This window comes from Chiloscyllium plagiosum, chromosome 17, assembly GCF_004010195.1.
Source record: "Chiloscyllium plagiosum isolate BGI_BamShark_2017 chromosome 17, ASM401019v2, whole genome shotgun sequence".
Classification (NCBI taxonomy): Eukaryota; Metazoa; Chordata; class Chondrichthyes; order Orectolobiformes; family Hemiscylliidae; genus Chiloscyllium; species Chiloscyllium plagiosum.
Window position 1 is genome coordinate 23,446,922 of NC_057726.1, and position 19,380 is coordinate 23,466,301.

General features: G+C 42.8%; 1 protein-coding gene across 1 annotated transcript in view; it reads right to left on the minus strand.

Moving 5' to 3' along the window:
* The window catches only part of spata2l (spermatogenesis associated 2-like), a 19,973-nt gene extending 15,888 nt beyond the window's left edge, over positions 1-4,085 (minus strand). Inside the window, exon 1 of the mRNA XM_043706678.1 lies at positions 3,953-4,085. The gene's annotated coding sequence lies outside the window, so the exon portion shown is untranslated. The remainder of the gene's footprint in view (positions 1-3,952) is intronic.
* Positions 4,086-19,380: the final 15,295 nt, after the last annotated feature.

Consider the following 19,380-nt stretch of genomic DNA (forward strand, 5'->3'; position numbering starts at 1 on the left):
CTGCCCTGTTGCACGCACCTATCTCTCTCCATAACCAAGGTGAAAGTCACAGAATTGTGGTCACCATCACCAAAATGTTCACCCACTAACAAGCCCACCACTTGTCCCGGTTCATTACCGAGTACCAAATCCAATATGGCCTCCCCTCTGGTTGGACTATCTACATACTGCGTTAGAAAAGCTTCCTGGACACACTGCGCAAACACCGCCCCATCCAATCTTCTTGATCTAAAGAGCTTCCAATCAATATTTGGGAAGTTGAAGTCGCCCATGACTACTACCTTGTGGCTTCTGCACCTTTCCAAAATCTGTTTCCCAATCTGTTTCTCCACATCTCTGCTGCTATTGGGGGGCCTATAGTAAACACCCAACAAGGTGACTGCACCTTTCCTATTTCTGACCTTCAGCCCAACTACCTCCAAAGGCAGATCCCCCTCGAACTGCCTTTCTGCAGCCGTTATACCATTTCTAATTAGCAACGCCACACCCCCCCCCTACATTTATCCCTTCACCTAACACAATGGTCAATTCACCTAACCTGCATATTTTTGGACTGTGTGCGGAAACCGGAGCACCCGGAGGAAACCCACGCAGACACGGGGAGAACGTGCAAACTCCACACAGTCAATCGCCTGAGGTGGGAATTGAACCCGGGTCTCTGGCGCTGTGAGGCAGCAGTGCTAGCCACTGTGCCACCGTGCCGCCCACTTTTTTATACAGTTGCCCTAAGATATATACACCAAACTCATACTGTAAACCCCTTGAAATAAAGAACAACATTCCATTCCCCTTCCTGCCTTGGGAGAGCAGCCAACATAATTAAGGAACCCTCCCACACCGGTTATACTCTCTCCCATTGGAAATAAGATAGATAGTCTGAAAACACATACGAACAGATTCAAGAACAGCTTCTTCCCTGCTGTTGTCAGACTTATGAATGGTCCTCTCATTAATCTGATCTTCTCGGCCCCTTCTTTGTATCCTTAACACTGTATTCAGCATTCTGTTTTACCCTGATGTACTTACATAATGCATGATTTGTTGGGTTAGCATGCAAAACAATACTTTTCACTGCATCTTGGAACATTTAACAATAATAAATCATATCATCTGAGCACATTGTTAAGCACATTGCAAGCCAGGGCTGCCCACTATCATTGCTGATGCGTCTCCTATAGAAAAGGGAGTGATACCGTTTCATATACAGATGGATGAAGAGAGTGCAGATTAGCTCACTATGCAATTCAATGTCAGAGACTGACCAGAGATTTGCCAGCAAAAGAGAAGGTAGTATTAGTAGCTCCATGGGCCAATTAAACCATCATAGATGATGTCCTTCATCTTGACTACAAATACTTGTGGCAATCTTAAATTCTGAGTATAGCAAAAACAGCTTCACAAATTCAGCCAAGGGATGACAGTGTTGATGGAAAGACAGAGCTTGCTCTGGGAAGAGGCGGACTGCAGCAGATACTTTGTCCCTGAAAACAACAATGGCTGGAGATCACAGCGGGTCAGATAGCATCCAAAGAGAGCATGCATTTCAAGTCAAGACAACTCTTCATATTTTGAGCCTAGATGACTCTTCAGCCAAGATGTTAGCCTGCTGTCGCTCCATGGATGCTGCCTGACCCTCTGAGATCTTGAGCATTTGTTGTTTTCAGTACAGATTCCAGCAACTGCAGTAATTTGCTCCTATACATCATCCCTTCTCCATGTAGCAGGGCCTGATCAAGAGGATGCCATTTTTCCTGAATCACAATTGTGATGGTGTAGAAGGAAGCTAAACCTTTACATCAACTACAAGCCCAATTTTACCAGTGAGGCAGGGAAAGCTGATTAAGAATGCACTTGAGTCAAGACAGTATAGCAAAGGATGACCAACATACAAGCTACACAATCCCATTCTCAGATCGTACAATGAACGGTGAGGACAGATCAGGGTAGTAGATGATTTATTCATTTATAACAAGAGATCGATCATTTTGAAGGTTGATATGCTCCATTAAGGACACCTTTAACAGCACAATGAGACCAAGAATATTATATTTTTGCAGTCATTAATTAGTGGATTTGGAACAGGGACTAAATAAAATAAAGTAAAACTGTTGTAATAAAGGAAATTAAGAGAATTAAAGAGAGTGACAAAGCTCTGGGACCTGACATTTTCTATTTGAGGATGGAAAAGGAAGCATAGGTACCATATTGTAGATGCCTTAACTATAATCTTTCAATGTTCCCTCGATACAGCAGTGATGCCTTTGGATTGGAAAATTGCATATCATTCTGCTTTTTAAGAGGGACAAGAGAGGAAATTCAGTCAATTACTGACCAGTTAGCCTCATATCTGTTGTGGGGAAATTGTTGGAGTCTATAATGAAGGATGGGATAACAGAACTTGAAAATTTTCAGTTGAATTGATGCTGGCTGTCCCCAATGTATGACAGGTAGGTTGTTAAACCTCAATGAAGGTTTTGAAGAGGTGATTAAAGTAGCGGACAGGGGAATTGCCTATGGATCTTGTTTATTTGAACTTCCAGAAGATATTTGATAAAATCATGCATAACAAACTGTCAACCAAGATAGAAGACCATGGAATTGAGGACATGGTTAGAAAATTGGCAGTTTTATAACTTCCAGGTTTTATAACTTAGATGTCACTTGAAATAGAGTGCAAATTTGGGCAACACTTTTACATTGGTCAAAAGGAATTACAAGAATGATACCTGGACCTCAAATGATGAGGACAGATTATGTAAAGTTGGCCTGCTTTCAAGTATTTAGAAGGTTAAGAGGTGATCTGATCAAAGTATTCAAGATATTAACAGAAAAAGACAGGGTAGATAAAGATAGACTATTTCCACTGGTTAAGAATTCCAGTACAGAGGGCATCGTCTGTGAATCAGGGCCAGACTGTTCAGGCAAGATGTTAGGATGCACTTCTACACAAAAGGATGGGAGATATTCGGAATGGTCTTCCATAAATGGCAGTGGATGCTGGTTGAGTTGTTAATTTTAAATGTGAGATAGCTTTTTTTTGTTAGACAAGGGTATTAAAGGCAGGTATATGCAATTAGGCCACAGATGACGTCATTGAATGGTGGAACATGATTCAGGGGTGAACGGCCTACTCAAGTTCCTATATAATCTAATAATACGATTACACTTTTGCAATCAAAAACGCAGTTTCCAGGAGCAAGTCTAGACTCCTAAAATGTGAAGCCCGCCTCTTTTTTGTACATGCCTGAGAAAGTTATGTCCATCAACAACAATTTATAAAACTACAGTGGAATTAAACTTTGAACAGATTGATTAGAAAAAAAAATCAGGTTAAACTTGGAAACCGTGGTTACCAGAGATATTTGGAGTTTGGTTAACCAACTGTTTGGTGTAATTTGGGTGAAAACGTAACAATTATCGACCAACTCGATAACACTCAGGATTGATCATGTCATCTATCGCTTCTCAACACTCAGGATTATCGAGCAGCTCCGTGTGGGAGGCGGGGACAGTTGTGCAGGCGGAAACAAATCTAGTCCAAGTTTCACTTTGCATCCCAACTCTCAAACAAAAACCCGAAAGGATCAAACATATACCGTAGGTAACAAAACTGCGTTTAAACAACCTTTCACTCCAATTTCACCTTGCAATTACCCGCGGGAAATCTCACGATCCTGCTACACCAGCACATCACAGATTACAATGTAAACCATTACCAGACTGGTTAAACACCGCGAGAAAAACAGAAAAGAGAAAGGCATAGTAATACAACTGATCTCAGTTCTGATACAAAACTGCCTAAAATGCTTCCTTTTTTTAAAAAAAACCTTCAGTAGCTCTACGGATTTAAACAACCCGCAAGAATTTGCTCAAACGTGAAACGTCTTCTGTAAATACATATTTGGGAGCTTGGTATTGATCGGGATTTCTTAAACCTTGTCGTTAGACTCACTTGTACACCACCCGCAAAATATCTGCGCTTCAGATGAAGAACACAAAATAACTCTCAGTAAACTTAACATGCAAAAATAGATCCTGCTGAAATTGTCACTTCCCGTTCATGTGATACAGATAAGTCCACCTCCAGATGTTCATTGGCAGGAAAGAATGATTGACAGGTTGTTGTTGCGATCAGTACTGTTGGGTTAAGTGCTGTTTGGATGCTTTATCACTGAAATAGTTACATTTTTTGGTGCGTGCCAGAGTCGTACAGTGTAGAAAGAAGCCCTTTGGCCCATCATGCCTATGCCGACCAACAAACATCAAACTATACTGATCCCATTTACTTCAGTCTTTTAAAAACTGAACTTTTTGTGAATAACTTACCTACATCTCTCCCCATCTGATTCTGAGAACATTGGCCATTCCTTTTTCTTGGAGACTCTCCTAGGGCACTTTAGGGCTGGGTCAGGTTCCTCTGACTTGGAGTCTGATATGGGCGACATGTAATGATTGGGAGCTCACCTCTTGCACCAGGAGCACCTTCATACAATTTCACTCTCGTCCTCCATCTACAATGACTAAGAACATTTACCCCATGGAAGGGTCTGTACAGTTGACGTGTAACTGAGTCCAGGGTTTACCCAGCCATTCAAATGGATGGGGGGAGTTCTTGGCGGTACCTTTGTCCTTGTTGGCACTCTGGACGTCGCTCCACCAAAGCGGCTATGTCTGCATCTGGTCCTGGTCACCAGACATAGGTTAGAGTTGTAGAGTCACAGAGATGTACAGCACGGAAACAGACCCTTTGGTCCAACTCGCTTCAGTCCAACCCATCCATGCCGACCAGATATCCCAACCCAATCTAGTCTCACCTGCCAGCACCCGGCCCATATCCCTCCAACCCCTTCCGATTCATATACCCATCCAGATGCCTTTTAAATGTTGCAATTGTACCAGCCTCCACCACTTCCTCTGGCAGCTCATTCCATACACTTACCATCCTCTGCATGAAAAAGTTGCCCCTTAGGTCTCTTTTATATCTTTCCCCTATCACCCTAAACCTATGCCCTCTAGTTCTGGACCCCACCCCCCACCCCCTTCTAGGGAAAAGACTTTGTCTATTTATCCTATTCATGCCCTTCATCATTTTATAAAACTCTATAAGATCACCCCTCAGCCTCCAGGGAAAACAGCCCTAGTCTATTCAACCTCTCCCTATAACTCAAATCCTCCAATCCTGGCAACATGCTTGTAAATCTTTTCTGAACCCTTTCAAGTTTCACAACATCTTTCCGACAGATGGAGACCAGAATTTCACGCAGTATTCCAACAGTCCTGTACAGCTGCAACATGACCTCCCAACTCCTGTACTCAATGCTCTGACCAATAAAGGAAAGCATACCAAACACCTTCTTCACTATCCTATCTACCTGCGACTCCACTTTCAATGAGCTATGAACCTGCACTCCAAGGTTTCTTTGTTCAGTAACACTCCCCAGCACCTTATCATTAAGTGTATAAATCCTGCTAAGATTTGCTTTCCCAAAATGCAGTACCTCACATTTATCTAAATTAAACTCCATCTGCCACTTCTCAGCCCATTGGACCATCTGATTAAGACCTCGTAATCTGAGGTAACCTTCTTTGCTGTCCACGACACATCCAATTTTGGTGTCATCAGCAAACTTACTAACTATACCTCTTAAGCTCAAATCCAAATCATTTATATAAATGATTAAAAGTAGTGGGCCCAGCACTGATCCTTGTAGCACTCCATTGCTCACAGGTCTCCAGTCTGAAAAACAACCCTCCACCACTCTCTGTCTTCTACCTTTGAGCCAGTTCTGTATCCAAATGGTGAGTTCTCCCTGTATTCCATGAGATCTAACTTTGCTCACCAGTCTTCCATGGAGAACCTTGTCGAACATCTTACAGAAGTCCATATAGATCACATCTACCAATCTGCCCTCATCAATCCTCTTTGTTACTTCTTCAAAAAACTCAATCAAGTTTGTGAAACATGATTTCCCATGCATAAAGCCATGTTGACTATCCCTAATCAGTCCTTGCCTTTCCAAATACATGTGAATCCTGTCCCTCAGGATTCCCTCCAACAACTTGCCCAGCATTGACATCAGGCTCACTGGTCTATGGTTCCCTGGCTTGTCCTTACCACCTTTCTTAAACAGTAGTACCATGTTAGCCAATGTGCAGACTTCCAGCACCTCACCTGTGACCATCGATGATACAAGTGATGGCCCAGCAATCACTTCTCTAGCTTCCCACAGAGTTCTTAGGTATACCTGATCAGGTCCTGGGGATTTATCCACCTTTACCCATTTCAAGACATCCAGCATTTCGTGCTCTGTAATATGGACATTTTGCAAGATGTCACCATCTATTTCCTTACATTCTATATCTTTCGTGTCCTTTTCCAAGTAAATACTGATGCAAAATAGTCATTTAGTATCTCCCCCATTTTCTGCGGCTCCACACAAAGGCTGCCTTGCTGATCTTTGAGGGGCCCTATTCTCTCCCTAGTTACCCTTTTGTTCCTAATGTATTTGTAAAAGCCCTTTGGATTCTCTTTAATTCCATTTGCCAAAGATATTCACGTCCCCTTTTTGCCCTCCTAATTTCTCAACTATACTCCTTCTGCCTTTATACTCTTCCAAGGATTCACTCGATCTATCCTGTCTATACCTGACATATGCTTCCTTATTTTTCTTAACAAAACCCTCAACTTCTTTCGTCATCCAGCATTCCCTAAATCTTCTTGCCAACATTTTAATTTTGAAAACCGCTGGACGAACCTGGTGGAGTTCCGTCAGTATCTGGCAGCAACCTTTGCTCAGGACAATCATTCTTGCTCCCCATAATAATATGTCATCTTCCACTGTGAGCTGGTATCTCCAGGTCCAAAAAGATTTCAGTTCTAATTGCGATGGCCCTTTGGTTTCCCCCATCATCATCAGTTGTTTCAGTTTTGAAAGGACTGGATCTTTCTGCATTCAAAGTCTTGATATTGTCAGCTGTGACTGGGAGTGTGACCAGAAAATTTAAAATCTTTACGGACTGTTCCATTGGGTGTACTATCAATGGTATATCTGCTAATGGGAGGCAGCTCTCAATACATCTACATTCACTACGTGGCCTCCCGAGTGGTGTTCTAACTTGTAATTATAAGTGCTTCATATTAGAGCCTACTGCTGAATGCAGCCTGAAGCTATGAGTGTCCTCCTTAAGCAGACCAAGTAAGGGTTTGTGGTCTGTTATTATCACAAACTTTCATCCATAAATGTGTTGGTGGAGCTTCCTGTCTCCAAATATGATTGCCAATCCTTCTTTCTCTATCTGGGTGCAATTACATCCTGCATTAGCCAAAATCCTGGATGCATATGCTATTGGGCATTCCTCTCCATTGGGCCACCTATGAGCTAATATTACCCTGATGCCATACAGGAAGGCATTGTATGTCAATACCAGATCTTTCTTGGGATCATAGTGTGCCAACACCTTAGAAGACGACAGTGTTTCTTTCCTTCACTGAAGGCTAGGGCTTGTTTATGCAACCATTTCCAATGCTTGCCCTTTTTCAGCAGTCGATGCAAAGGTGCCAGGATGGAGGCCAGGTTATATATGAACTTTCCATAATAATCTACCAGCCCAAGAGATGATCTAAGCTCCTGGACAAACACGGAAGCTGACACACCTTTGATCGCTCTCACTTTATCTTCCAATGGGTGTAATCCGGCCTTGTCAACTCTGTAACCCAAGTGGATCACTTGTAGGTCTGGAACACACACCTTTCTCTTCTTAAGGCTCACCTTGAAAAAGCCCCTTAGAGCTATATTGAAATTCTCTAAGTGTTCATTATTAATTTTCCCAGTTATTAGATCATCATCTAGGTAAATAATGACTTAAGATAAACCTAGTAAAATGTTCTCCATCGTCCACTGAAAAATAGCACAGTCTGACGATATCCCAAATGGCAGTTTTGTATCGTGGTACAAATTCTTATAAGTATTAATTGAAGCATACTTCTGGTAAATCCTTGTTGAAATGGAATTACAAATACACATGGCTCATGTCCAGCTTCGTGAAAGACTGACCCCCTGCCAGCTTTGCATATAAATCATCTATGTGAGGGATTGGGTATTTACCCAGCTGTGAGAAACAGTTTAATAGTTATTTAAAATCCCCACAAAAGCGAACCCACACATTGGGCTTCCAACTCAGTACAAACAGGGCTGCTCATTCTTCAATCAGGACTGGTTTGATGATTCCTTCACTTTCTAGCCTTCTGTAAGGCAAATAGCACTGGGTGGGCAGTGCGGAATCATGGAATTTCTTTATGGGCAACATCCAAGGTGGCCTTGGCTTCTTTGATAGTCTGTAGACCTTCCTAGAAGATTTGCGGGTATTTAATTAGGACATCACTCAGGCAGCCATTTTATAATTGAAAATGTTGAAGCAATCTCGATGAACCTACAAGCATTGGCAACTAAACCAGTTGCTTTTCATAGGAGACCAGAACCGAATTTGTACCCTTAATCTGTAAATATTCCTTGGTATAGGTTCTCAGCCTAACCAAGGTCTTGCGCAAACTTAAGAGTTGGAGTCCAGCGTGAATCTTGTCAAAAACCAGTTCTGAAATCACTGAAATAGCCACACCAGTATTGTGCTCTATTAGAACTGGACGACTGTTTAACCAGACATTTAATTTGATTAGTTCTGATTCTGATGTTGCTAAACAATTTAACTGCTCCAAACCAGATGGACTTTCCAGGGTGTGCACTCTCCTGGATATCAGCCTATGAGCTATCTTACTCAATTTAGGTCTCGTGGGACTCTATAGTTGTCAAGTTTGAATACGGGCAGCAATTACAATCCTGAAGAAAATTTTAACCATTTGGCTGACGCTTAGCTTTGATTTAGGGTTTTGCTGTGGGCTGACTTAGAGTAACTGAGATCAGGATATGTCCTGAGTGAGGCTATGCAATTGCTTACACTCAAGTGGTGTTCCCCAAGCTCAGTCAGCCTGTCAAGGTTGTCCACTTCTACTGGAATACCCTGCAACCCATATGCTTCATGTGCTACATTTTCCAATGGTAAAGCCAGTTGTTGCACTTGTTTGAAGTCTAGTTCAGCTTCAGCAAGTTGGTGTTTTTGCATGGTTACATCATTAATCTCACATGCCAAATGGTCTCCAAGTATCTTATTAAGGGTTAAACCAAAGTCACAGGCTTCTACCAGTCATCTTAACCTAGACAAAGATCCCAATATGGATTCCCATGGTTCTTGAGTTGTCCAGTAAAAATGGCAGTCTCAGAATTAGAGGAGGCTTGAGGTCGTAATATTCCTTAATTATGTTCATCACTTCTTGAAAGGTTTCAGTATCTGAAGCCTCAGGGAAAGTTAGGCTCCTAAAAACAAAAAAACCCTGGCTCTGCAGACTGACAGGAGAATTAATCATTGTTTTTCATCTGCCACGATGTTATTTGCACAGAAAAAAAATATTGCATTCTTTCCACATTCTGGGCCCAGTCCTCGATAACAAGGTCAAATGAGTCAAGCTTCCCATACAAAGGCATGATGTAAGAAAAGCTTACTCCAACTCAAAGACAACTATTGTGAGTGAGTTTCTTCAGGATAGTGCTTTACTCTCGTCGCCACTGAAATAACTCAACACAGGCCGGTATCCTGTCACCATGTCACCCTACATTTACACATGCAGTACTAGACTTTCACATTATATCTTCCAAGTCAGCTCCCAGGATACCAATATCACTGACACTCCCCTTTTTTTCTGTCAGCCAGGGCTCCCTTTTTAGACCAGATTAACAGTCCCAATCATATTCCATGAGGTTCAGCAGGCTGACCTCGTTACAATCATTACACAGACAAAATTTAGGTGGAAAGGCAAGCTATGAGAGGAAAATTGAGAAATATTGATGGGTTATATAAATAGGCAAAAAGTTGGTAAATGGTATATAATGTGGGAAAGTGTAAAGTTGCTTCTTTTGGAAGGGAGAACAAAGAGCAAAATATTATTTAAATGAAGAAAATCTGCAGGAAGCAGATGATGAAGGGTGGCTGGAGAGTATAAAGTGGGATCAGTGACAATGAGGCATCATATAGGGATCCAAGGGAGGATGGAGGGTAAAGTTGGAGGACTTGGAGGATAGAATTAGGAAGGGTCTGGTGTCTAGGCTATATTAGGAAAGTCAGGGAAGATAAGAAAATATAAAACCTAAAGAACAGTGTCAATATTGTCTAAAAGTAGGTCCATCACATGGTGTTGACTGACAGAGTCCTTACAGGGTTTTAATTCATCTAAAGCATTTCAATCATCATGGCTAAGAATAATCACAGCTGAAAATGTGTTGCTGGAGAAGCGCTGCAGGTCAGGCAGCATCCAGGGAACAGGAGAATTGACGTTTTGGGCATAAGCCCTTCTTCAGCATCCTGTTTCCTGGATGCTGCCTGACCTGCTGCGCTTCTCCAGCAACACATTTTCAGCTCTGACCTCCAGCATCTGCAGACCTCACTTTCTCCTCAAAGATAATCACAGACAGTGTCCTTTATAAAACTGTGAGAGAGGGCCAGAACAAACATTCCTGATTCCTGATGAAGGGCTTATGCCCAAAACGTCATTTCTCCTGCTCCTCGGATGCTGTCTGACATAATCGGTTTTCCAGCACTACACTTTCAACTCTGATCACCAGCATTTGCAGTCCTCACTTTCTCCCAGAACAAATACAGCATTGTTTCCTTTCACAATAAATACTTCCCTGTTACCATCAATGTGTGCCAAGCAAATGGGCATTCCTGTGTCTTCAGCTCTTTAAGTTAGGCTCAACAAATCATGATGTGCACAAAAATAAATTGAAACCAATCTAATGTGAATTATTTACCGATGAAATCTAAGATTAAAAAAAAGCACCAGCTTGACCTTTGGGCTCACAAGAGGTCTTACCCTAATTACAAAATGGAATTGGACAGAAATTTTGTGGCCATTATACATAGCCTTTCTGTTTGCATATAAGTCTTTCTTATAGCCTACCTGTACCTGCTGCAGTATCATTTGACACCAGCATTCACTACTGAGAAGCATGACCTGCTGTCCACTCAGCCATGTCTCCCATACTCATCATCAAACACTTTAAATTTCGATTTCAATCTCATGGGAAATGTGACACATGTTCTCGTTTTCCCAATCGGGAACAATTTTCAAAACAAAATTCCATTCCAGAGTGTCACTTTTAAGTTAAGATCTTCAACAAAGGAGAGAAGGGAGCGGTTTGGAGAATAAAAAGAAATATAGTATATACGTTATTGGAAGTTTGTTAGTAGTGTCATGAATTGAATGAAGACAAATAGCTGATATTACTTATCTGCATATATACTTAATGACTGTTTTAATAACCTATTAAACAACCCGACAAAATGGCTATTATAATCACATGACTGAACTCAACAATGCTTTTCTGGAAGCTTCTCAAAGGTCAACATCAGCTAGATAATGACTGTTGTACATCCTGATGAGGCTACAATATTAATCTATTGCATTATAAGCTGACAGAGAGATAATTGCTTCAGGAAAACCTTCTACTCAATAGAATTGTGAGTTAGAGCTGAAAATGTGTTGCTGCAAAAGCGCAGCAGGTCAGGCAGCATCCAAGGAGCAGGAGAATCGACGTTTCTTCAGGAATGAGGAAGTTACACTATCTTATAGGAATGTATTCTGAAGACTTTCCATTTAAACAACTGTCTATGGGCCATTCCATGGGATATCTGCAATGCAAGCCTTTGACTCTGGCATATCCAAGCTGACATCCAATGCAGAAAGGGGGAATAGTTACTTGAGTCCCACAATATTGAACAGGGATGCTTTTTAAACTGTAAAATTTTGAAAGATAGTTCAGGGGTCAGCGCTGCATCATACCACACTTACTGACAAAATCAACACCCCTGTCTCTGGGCTAAAAAACAAAATTGTTTGACCTGTAAAATGTAGCCACCAGCTGATACTTGTCCACTCTGCAAGGTAAAAGCCTTTTTTCATCAAAACAGTGAAGCAGAAGTCACATTTCAGCAAAACATCATCAGAAGACTTTTAAAAGGATTTTTGAATAGAAGACACTGCCTATAATTCCTCAACTGCTGGCCAACCAACCAATCCATCCTAACAAAGAATAACCATACTGTAACCTCCAACTTTGGACTTTTGGGCGTCATCTTAAAAAGTTAGAACATTGATAAATGGGTAACCCCCAGACATTTAATATATAAGTCATTACAAATTAAATAATCCCTTTATCAATCTAAATTCTGTTGTCTGGTTATTATGAGGAGGGACAATCCCAGGACAGAGCTATGTATTTCTAGTCTGGAAATCTGATCCTGGCTCCCTCAGAAATGTGAAATGTCTTCAGAATATATAATTTCAGTTACATCACACTGTAAACTCTTGCTAAAAATTCTGTGTCTTACAATCTTATACTCCACAACCACCTGATGAAGGAGCAGCACTTTGAAAGGTAGTGCTTCCAATTAAACCTGTTGGACCATAACATGGTGTTGTGTGATTTTTAATTTTGCTTAAGGTAGATCAGGGAGATGGGCGCATTGTGGTAAGTGAGTTGGAGGGATTGCTGGGACCAGTGGGCTTCTCCAACGATTATCTAGTCATCAAATATCAAAGCCAATATTTCCTCATATGTTTGTAAATGCATTATTTCGCAAGACTTTCACTAGACTATAAGAATGTGTGAAATAAACTTGACTTTTAGTTTAACTTTATTACTGTGTTGTTGTGGGGGAAATATGCACATGCTATTTAAAAAGAGGGGGATCAACAGAATCACAATCTGTTTACAGACTAGTGGTGCGAATAGTGTGAGAGGTTTGTTTCAAAACTCACAATTGTGTGTAACAGCAGGAAAGATACGAAGCAAAGGGAAAGTCTTATAGGAACATAGAGCTGCTCTCAGTTGAGAGATGGTTTTGTGGTGATTGTAATGAGGTCAGCCAGATGGACTTCATTGAATATGGGTTCCCTGACTGGGGCTGTTAATCTGGTCCGATCAGGGAACCTTGGCGGATGGATTGGGTGGTTATGGTAGGGGATTTTAACTTTCCAAACATAGACTGGGACTGCCATAGTGTTAAAGTTATAGATGGAGAGGAATTTGTTAAGTGTGCACAAGGAAACTTTCTGATTCAGTATCTGGATGTACTTACTAGACAAGGTGCAAAACTTGACCTACTCTTGGAAAATAAGGCAGGGCAAGTGACTGAGGTGTCAGTGGAGGGACACCTTGGGGCCAGCGACCATAATTCTATTAGATTTAAAATAGTGATGGAAAAGGATAGACCGGATCTAAAAGTTGAAGTTCTAAATTGGAGAAAGGCCAAATTTGATGGTATTAGGCGAGAACTTTCAAAAGCTGATTGGGGACAGATGCTTGCAGGTAAAGGGACAGCAGGAAAATGGGAAGCCTTCAGGAATGAGATAACGAGAGTCCAGAGAAAGTATATTCCTGTTAGGGTGAAAGGAAAGGCTGGTAGGAATAGGCAATGCTGGATGACGAAAGAAATTGAGGAGGAGAAAGTGAGGACTGCAGAGCTGAAAAATGTGTTGCTGGAAAAGCACAGCAGGTCAGGCAGCATCCAAGGAGCAGGAGAATCGATGTTTTGGGCATTCTCCTGAAGAAGGGCTTATGCCCGAAACGTCGATTCTCCTGCCCCTTGGATGCTGCCTGACCTGCTACGCTTTTCCAGCAACTCATTTTTCTGTAAAGAAATTGAGGGTTTGGTTAAGAAAAAGAAGGAAGCATATGTCAAGTGAATCCTTACCAGAGTATAAGGGCAGTAGGAATATAATTAAGAGGGAAATCAGGAAGGCAAAACGGGGACATGAGATAGCTTTGGCAAATAGAATTAAGGAGAAGCCAAAGGGTTTTTACAAATACATTAAGAACAAAAGTGTAACTAGGGAGAGAATAGGGCCCCTCAAAGATCAGCAAGGCGGCCTTTGTGTGGAGCCGCAGAAAATGGGGGAGATACTAATTGAGTATTTTGCATCAGTATTTACTTGGAAAAGGACATGAAAGATGTAGAATGTAAGGAAATAGATGGTGACATCTTGAAAAATGTCTATATTACAGAGGAGGAAGTGCTGGTTGTCTTGAAGCACATAAATGTGGATAAATCTCCTGGACCTGATCAGGTGTAAACTAGAACTCTTTGGGAAGTTAGAGAACTGATTGCTGGGTCTCTTGCTGAGATATTTGTATTATCAATAGTCACAGGTGAGGTGCTGGAAGACTGGAGGTTGGCTAATGTGGTGCCATTGTTTAAGAAAGGAACAAGCCAGGGAACTATAGACCAGCGAACCTGACGTCAGTGGTGGGCAAGTTGTTGGAGGGAATCCTGAGGGACAGGATGTACAGTATTTGGAAAGGCAAGGACTGGTTAGGGATAGTCAACATGGCTTTCTGTGTGGGAAATCATGTCTCACAAACTTGATTGAACTTTTTGAAGAAGTAACAAAGAGGACTGATGAAGGCAGAGCGGTAAATGTGATCTATATGGGCTTCAGTAAGGTGTTCAACAAGGTTCCCCATGGGAAGGTTAGATCTTACTGAATACAGGGAGAACTCACCATTTGGATACAGAACTGGCTCGAAGGTAGAAGACAGAGGGTGGTCATGGAAGATTGTTTTCCAGACTGGAGGCCTGTGACCAGTGGAGTGCCACAAGAATCAGTGCTAGGTCCACTACTTTTTGTCATTTATATAAATGATTTGGATGTGAGCTTAAGAAGTATAGTTAGTAAGTTTGCAGATGACACAAAAATTGGATGTGTAGTGAACAGTGAAGAAGGTTACCTCAGATTACAACATGATTTTGATCAGATGGACCAATGGGCTGAGAAGTGGCAGATGGAGTTCAATTCAAATAAATGCGATGTGCTGCATTTTGGGAAAGCAAATCTTAGCAGGACTTATACACTTAATGGTAAGGTCCTAGGGAGTGTTGCTGAACAAAGAGACCTTGGAGTGCAGGTTCATAGCTCCTTGAAAGTGGAGTTGCAGGTAGATAGGATAGTGAAGAAGACATTTGGTATGCTTTCCTTTATTGGTCAGAGTATTGAGTACAGGAGTTGGGAGGTCATGTTGTGGCTGTACAGGACATTGGTTAGGCCAGTGTTTGAATATTGCATGCAATTCTGGTCTCCTTCCTATCGGAAAGATGTTGTGAAACTTGAAAGGGTTCAGAAAAGATTTACAAGGATGTTGCCAGGGTGGAAGATTTGAGCTGGAGGATTTGAGCTCTAGGGAGAGGCTGAACAGGCTGAGGCTGTTTCCCTGGAGTGTCAGAGGCTGAGGGGTGACCTTATAGAGGTTTACAAAGTTATGAGGGGTATGAATTGGATAAATAGACAAAGTCTTTTCCCTGGGGTGGGAGAATCTAGAACCAGAGGGCATAGGTTTAGGGTGAGAGGGGAAAGATATAAAAGAGACCTAAGGGGCAACCTTTTCACACTGAGGGTGGTATGCTTATGGAATGAGCTGCCAGAGGAAGTGGTGGAGGCTGGTACAATTGCAACATTTAAGAGGCATTTGGATGGGTATATGATTAGGAAGTGTTTGGAGGGATATGGACCGGGTGCTGGCAGGTGAGACTAGATTGGGTTGGGATATCTGGTCGGCATGGACGTGTTGGACTGAAGGGTCTGTTTCTGTGCTGTACATCTCTATGACTCTATGATTATGACTCTATATGAGCAGGAGTATCAGAGATTCTGTTCATTCTGAGAGCTAGTTCTGAGGAAGGTGGACCAGTGTCAAGTACTCTCCACCTATAAATGAAGGGTATCTTGGTGATGGGATATCGGCCTCTGTGGAATCATTTCAGTTCAAGCTGAGGGTCACCATGCCTCAGACAAGTGGAGAGATTGAGAAGGCAGGATCTTCATGGCAACCTCAACTGATATGGAAATTGAACCTGCACTGATGGCATCATTCTGTATTGCAAACCAGCCATCTAGCTAACTGAGCTAACATTTACCTTACTGGCTACAAACAAACCATCTGCCATTCCTTCCTTCACCATTGGTGATTCCCTCTGCATCCCAGCATTTTTACCTCAAATCTCAGAACATTAACTTGATCTCTGGATTAACCGTCCAGCTATAATACCAGTAGGCCTTCGCCTAAGTGTGAGGCATCAGAGAAAAGATGGTGATATTTATATTGGCAGAATGGAGAAGAATATTGATCTTCTTCCTCCAGTGCTGTGCATTCTATCAGGGAGCTGAGCCTGCACTGACCCGGGTGGCAACCATGGATTGTCTGATGGTTGCAGCCTCCCCAACCAGTCATGGGGGACATCCCGCCTCCGTGTCACCCCATCCACCAGAATTCCAGGCCCCTGCCACAAAGCAGGGCTCTGATGTCCCCCTGCCTGCCACGTCCAGGACAAATGTCAGGAACTGTGCAGGGCAATTACAGACTGGCAGTGCTTGTCAGACTGCACAATGGGCATTAAAAGATTGTGCAGGTGCAAAGGAAGCTGGTGAATTCTGGGGTGTCTTCTTGTTCTGGGAGCAGCACATAGTGAGATGGGGCATAAATTGGAGGATGTGAATGATGCAAGGTAGATCATTAATGAGGCGAGATAAGATACAGCAATAGAACCCATTTGGCCTCATGACAAACAACCCTCCAAAACTTCAACACAACTCAAATTTGCCAAAAAAGTTCAAAATTTGGCCTAACGTTTTAATTGTCGTTTATTGTGTGATTTGGCTGCTTGTAAAAAAGCCTTAAAAATCCTTATTGTGACCAACCAAAGGGGTTTAAAATCTCATCCTTACCTGGTTGTAATCATCTCTACTCCTTTAAAAAAAGCCTGGCCTTTCCAGTTCCACTTTGATTTTGCTCCCTCCCCTCTCTCCCTACCTCTTCTTCACCTTTGATGATTTGCCTTACTGTGAATGGACTTTACACATAAACTATTCACTTGGAAAATATGGCTGATTTGCTGGTGGTGATTAATAAATGGGGAAAAAAATAACACAGGTGATTTGATGATGAAAAATAATTCAGTTGTGTGCAAGTGCACTTCTGATAAAGAGAGAGAAAAAAGAAAAATGGCATGCATGCATCAGTGAGATAAGATAAAATATTTGTCTTAACAGTTACAATCGTTATTTGTTGACATGACTCCAAAGACCACCTTATGTCATTTTTAATGTTTGGCGGCTTCAAACAACTGATGATTACCTTCATATGATATCACAGTTTGATGGCAGCTCAAAGAGCTTAAAGGATTAATTGGGCCAAATTTTGGCTCCTGCGGCAGATAACCGGAAGAAATATTTTGGTTCATGGTGTCTATCTTAGTAGAAACTCACACAAATGGTGGAGCTTCTGCACTGTGGCAGTAGATTAGATTAGATTACTTACAGTGTGGAAACAGGCCCTTCGGCCCAACAAGTCCACACCGACCCGCCGAAGCGCAACCCACCCATTCCCCTACATTTACCCCCTTTACCTAACACTACGGGCAATTTAGCATGGCCAATTCACCTGACCTGCACATCTTTGGACTGTGGGAGGAAACCGGAGCACCCGGAGGAAACCCATGCAGACACGGGGAGAATGTGCAAACTCCACACAGTCAGTCGCCTGAGTCGGGAATTGAACCCGGGTCTCTGGCGCTGTGAGGCAGCAGTGCTAACCACTGTGCCACCGTGCCACATCTCGGCCACCTCGCCACATCAAAAGGTACAGGATACTGAGTTTGGGCTTCCTGCCTGTGTGATTCATGCACTGTTCTCTTTCACCTACCCATTAAAAAGGGATCACTTGAAAATGGGCAGGAAGACTCTGGATTCGGGGACTATTTTGATTAGATTAGATTACATTACAGTGTGGAAACAGGCCCTTCGGCCCAACATGTCCCCGTGCCGACTATCTATCATTCTAGAGTAAAAATTCAATCCATTGTGTTATGAATACCAATTTGTTGGTTGTTATAAGGAATTGAGTACTTGAGAGTATATAGATGTTTGAAATGATCCTTGATTAGATGCCTTGGAGAAGTTCTCCTCCTCTCTCCACAAGAATCTCAGTGAGTCTCTATCTCACTGCAACCCCCAGGTCATCTCCTCTGCCCTGAAGCTCTTCAACCATGTCTTGAAAAAGACTCGCTACCACAGCCACATCTACTTCCTCAGTGCTTGCCTCTGCAATCAACTGATCCCACATGGACTCTGCACTACATTTGAACCAGCACAGTTTGGATCTGAACAGAGCAACCAGTACAGACTACAAATTCAAAACCACCAACTATGGTTCTCCTTCAGGATCCTCCACTCCACACTCGCAGCCATGCGCCTCCACCTAACCTCTCCACAGTCAGCTATGCCTCAACTGAGGGCCACACTCTCTCAGAACTGCAAAGGACCCCTTCTGTACTATCTCCTAAGAAGAATTCACACTCTCAACAAACAGTATTTCTACACCATCTCAAACATTAAAAACTGGAAGTACAACAAACTTTTATATACCCACCTCCATAACCAGCACTCCTCAAACATTCCAGAAGCTTTCTCGCCTCCAGAATAGCTCAGCCGCCATTAACCATGAGGGCGATACAGCCACCATTCCCACGGCGATCAATGATGTAACTTCCGCCCCCATCGCGGCCACTTCTGCAGCCACTTCTGCCCCTCACAATTTCACATGCACCACGCATGACATCACTTCCACCCTCACGTCATCGTTGATGTCACATATTTCCGACTTCCACCCCCCCCATGCTGTGTTCGTCACCACTTCCGCTCCCATGAATGCCACTCACCTGCATACTGCCAACACGCCCCCACAGATCCCACTGTCACCATCCTGCCCCCCCACCCCCTCCAGAACCCTGAGGGGAATATCACCTCTGCTAATGACTCCAGCTCCATTCCCCCTACCACCACTCCCAATCCAGTTACAGGCCCTGCCCCCACTCCCAGCTCCATACCTATACCAAGTCCTAGCTCCCAGCCCTGCCGAGTTTTCACCATCCCCCCAGATCTCCCCTTCACTGAGGATGAATGATCAGTCCTCAGCAAAGGCCTTACCTTTATCCCCCTCTGTCCACGCATCAATGAATTCAATATGGGTCATGACGGTGAACACTTCTTTCGCCGCCTCTGCCTCTGAACTAACTTTTTTAATCAGGACTCCCGCCCACTTTCTGAGAACCCCTTCACCCGCCTCCAACACACTCCATCCACCTGGACACCCCCTGCTGGCATATTATCCACCCTCGATCTCTTCATTTTCAACTGCCACCGAGACATTAACTGCCTCAACCTATCTACCCTCCTCCCCCATTCCAACCTCTCACCCTCACAACGCTCAGCCCTCCACT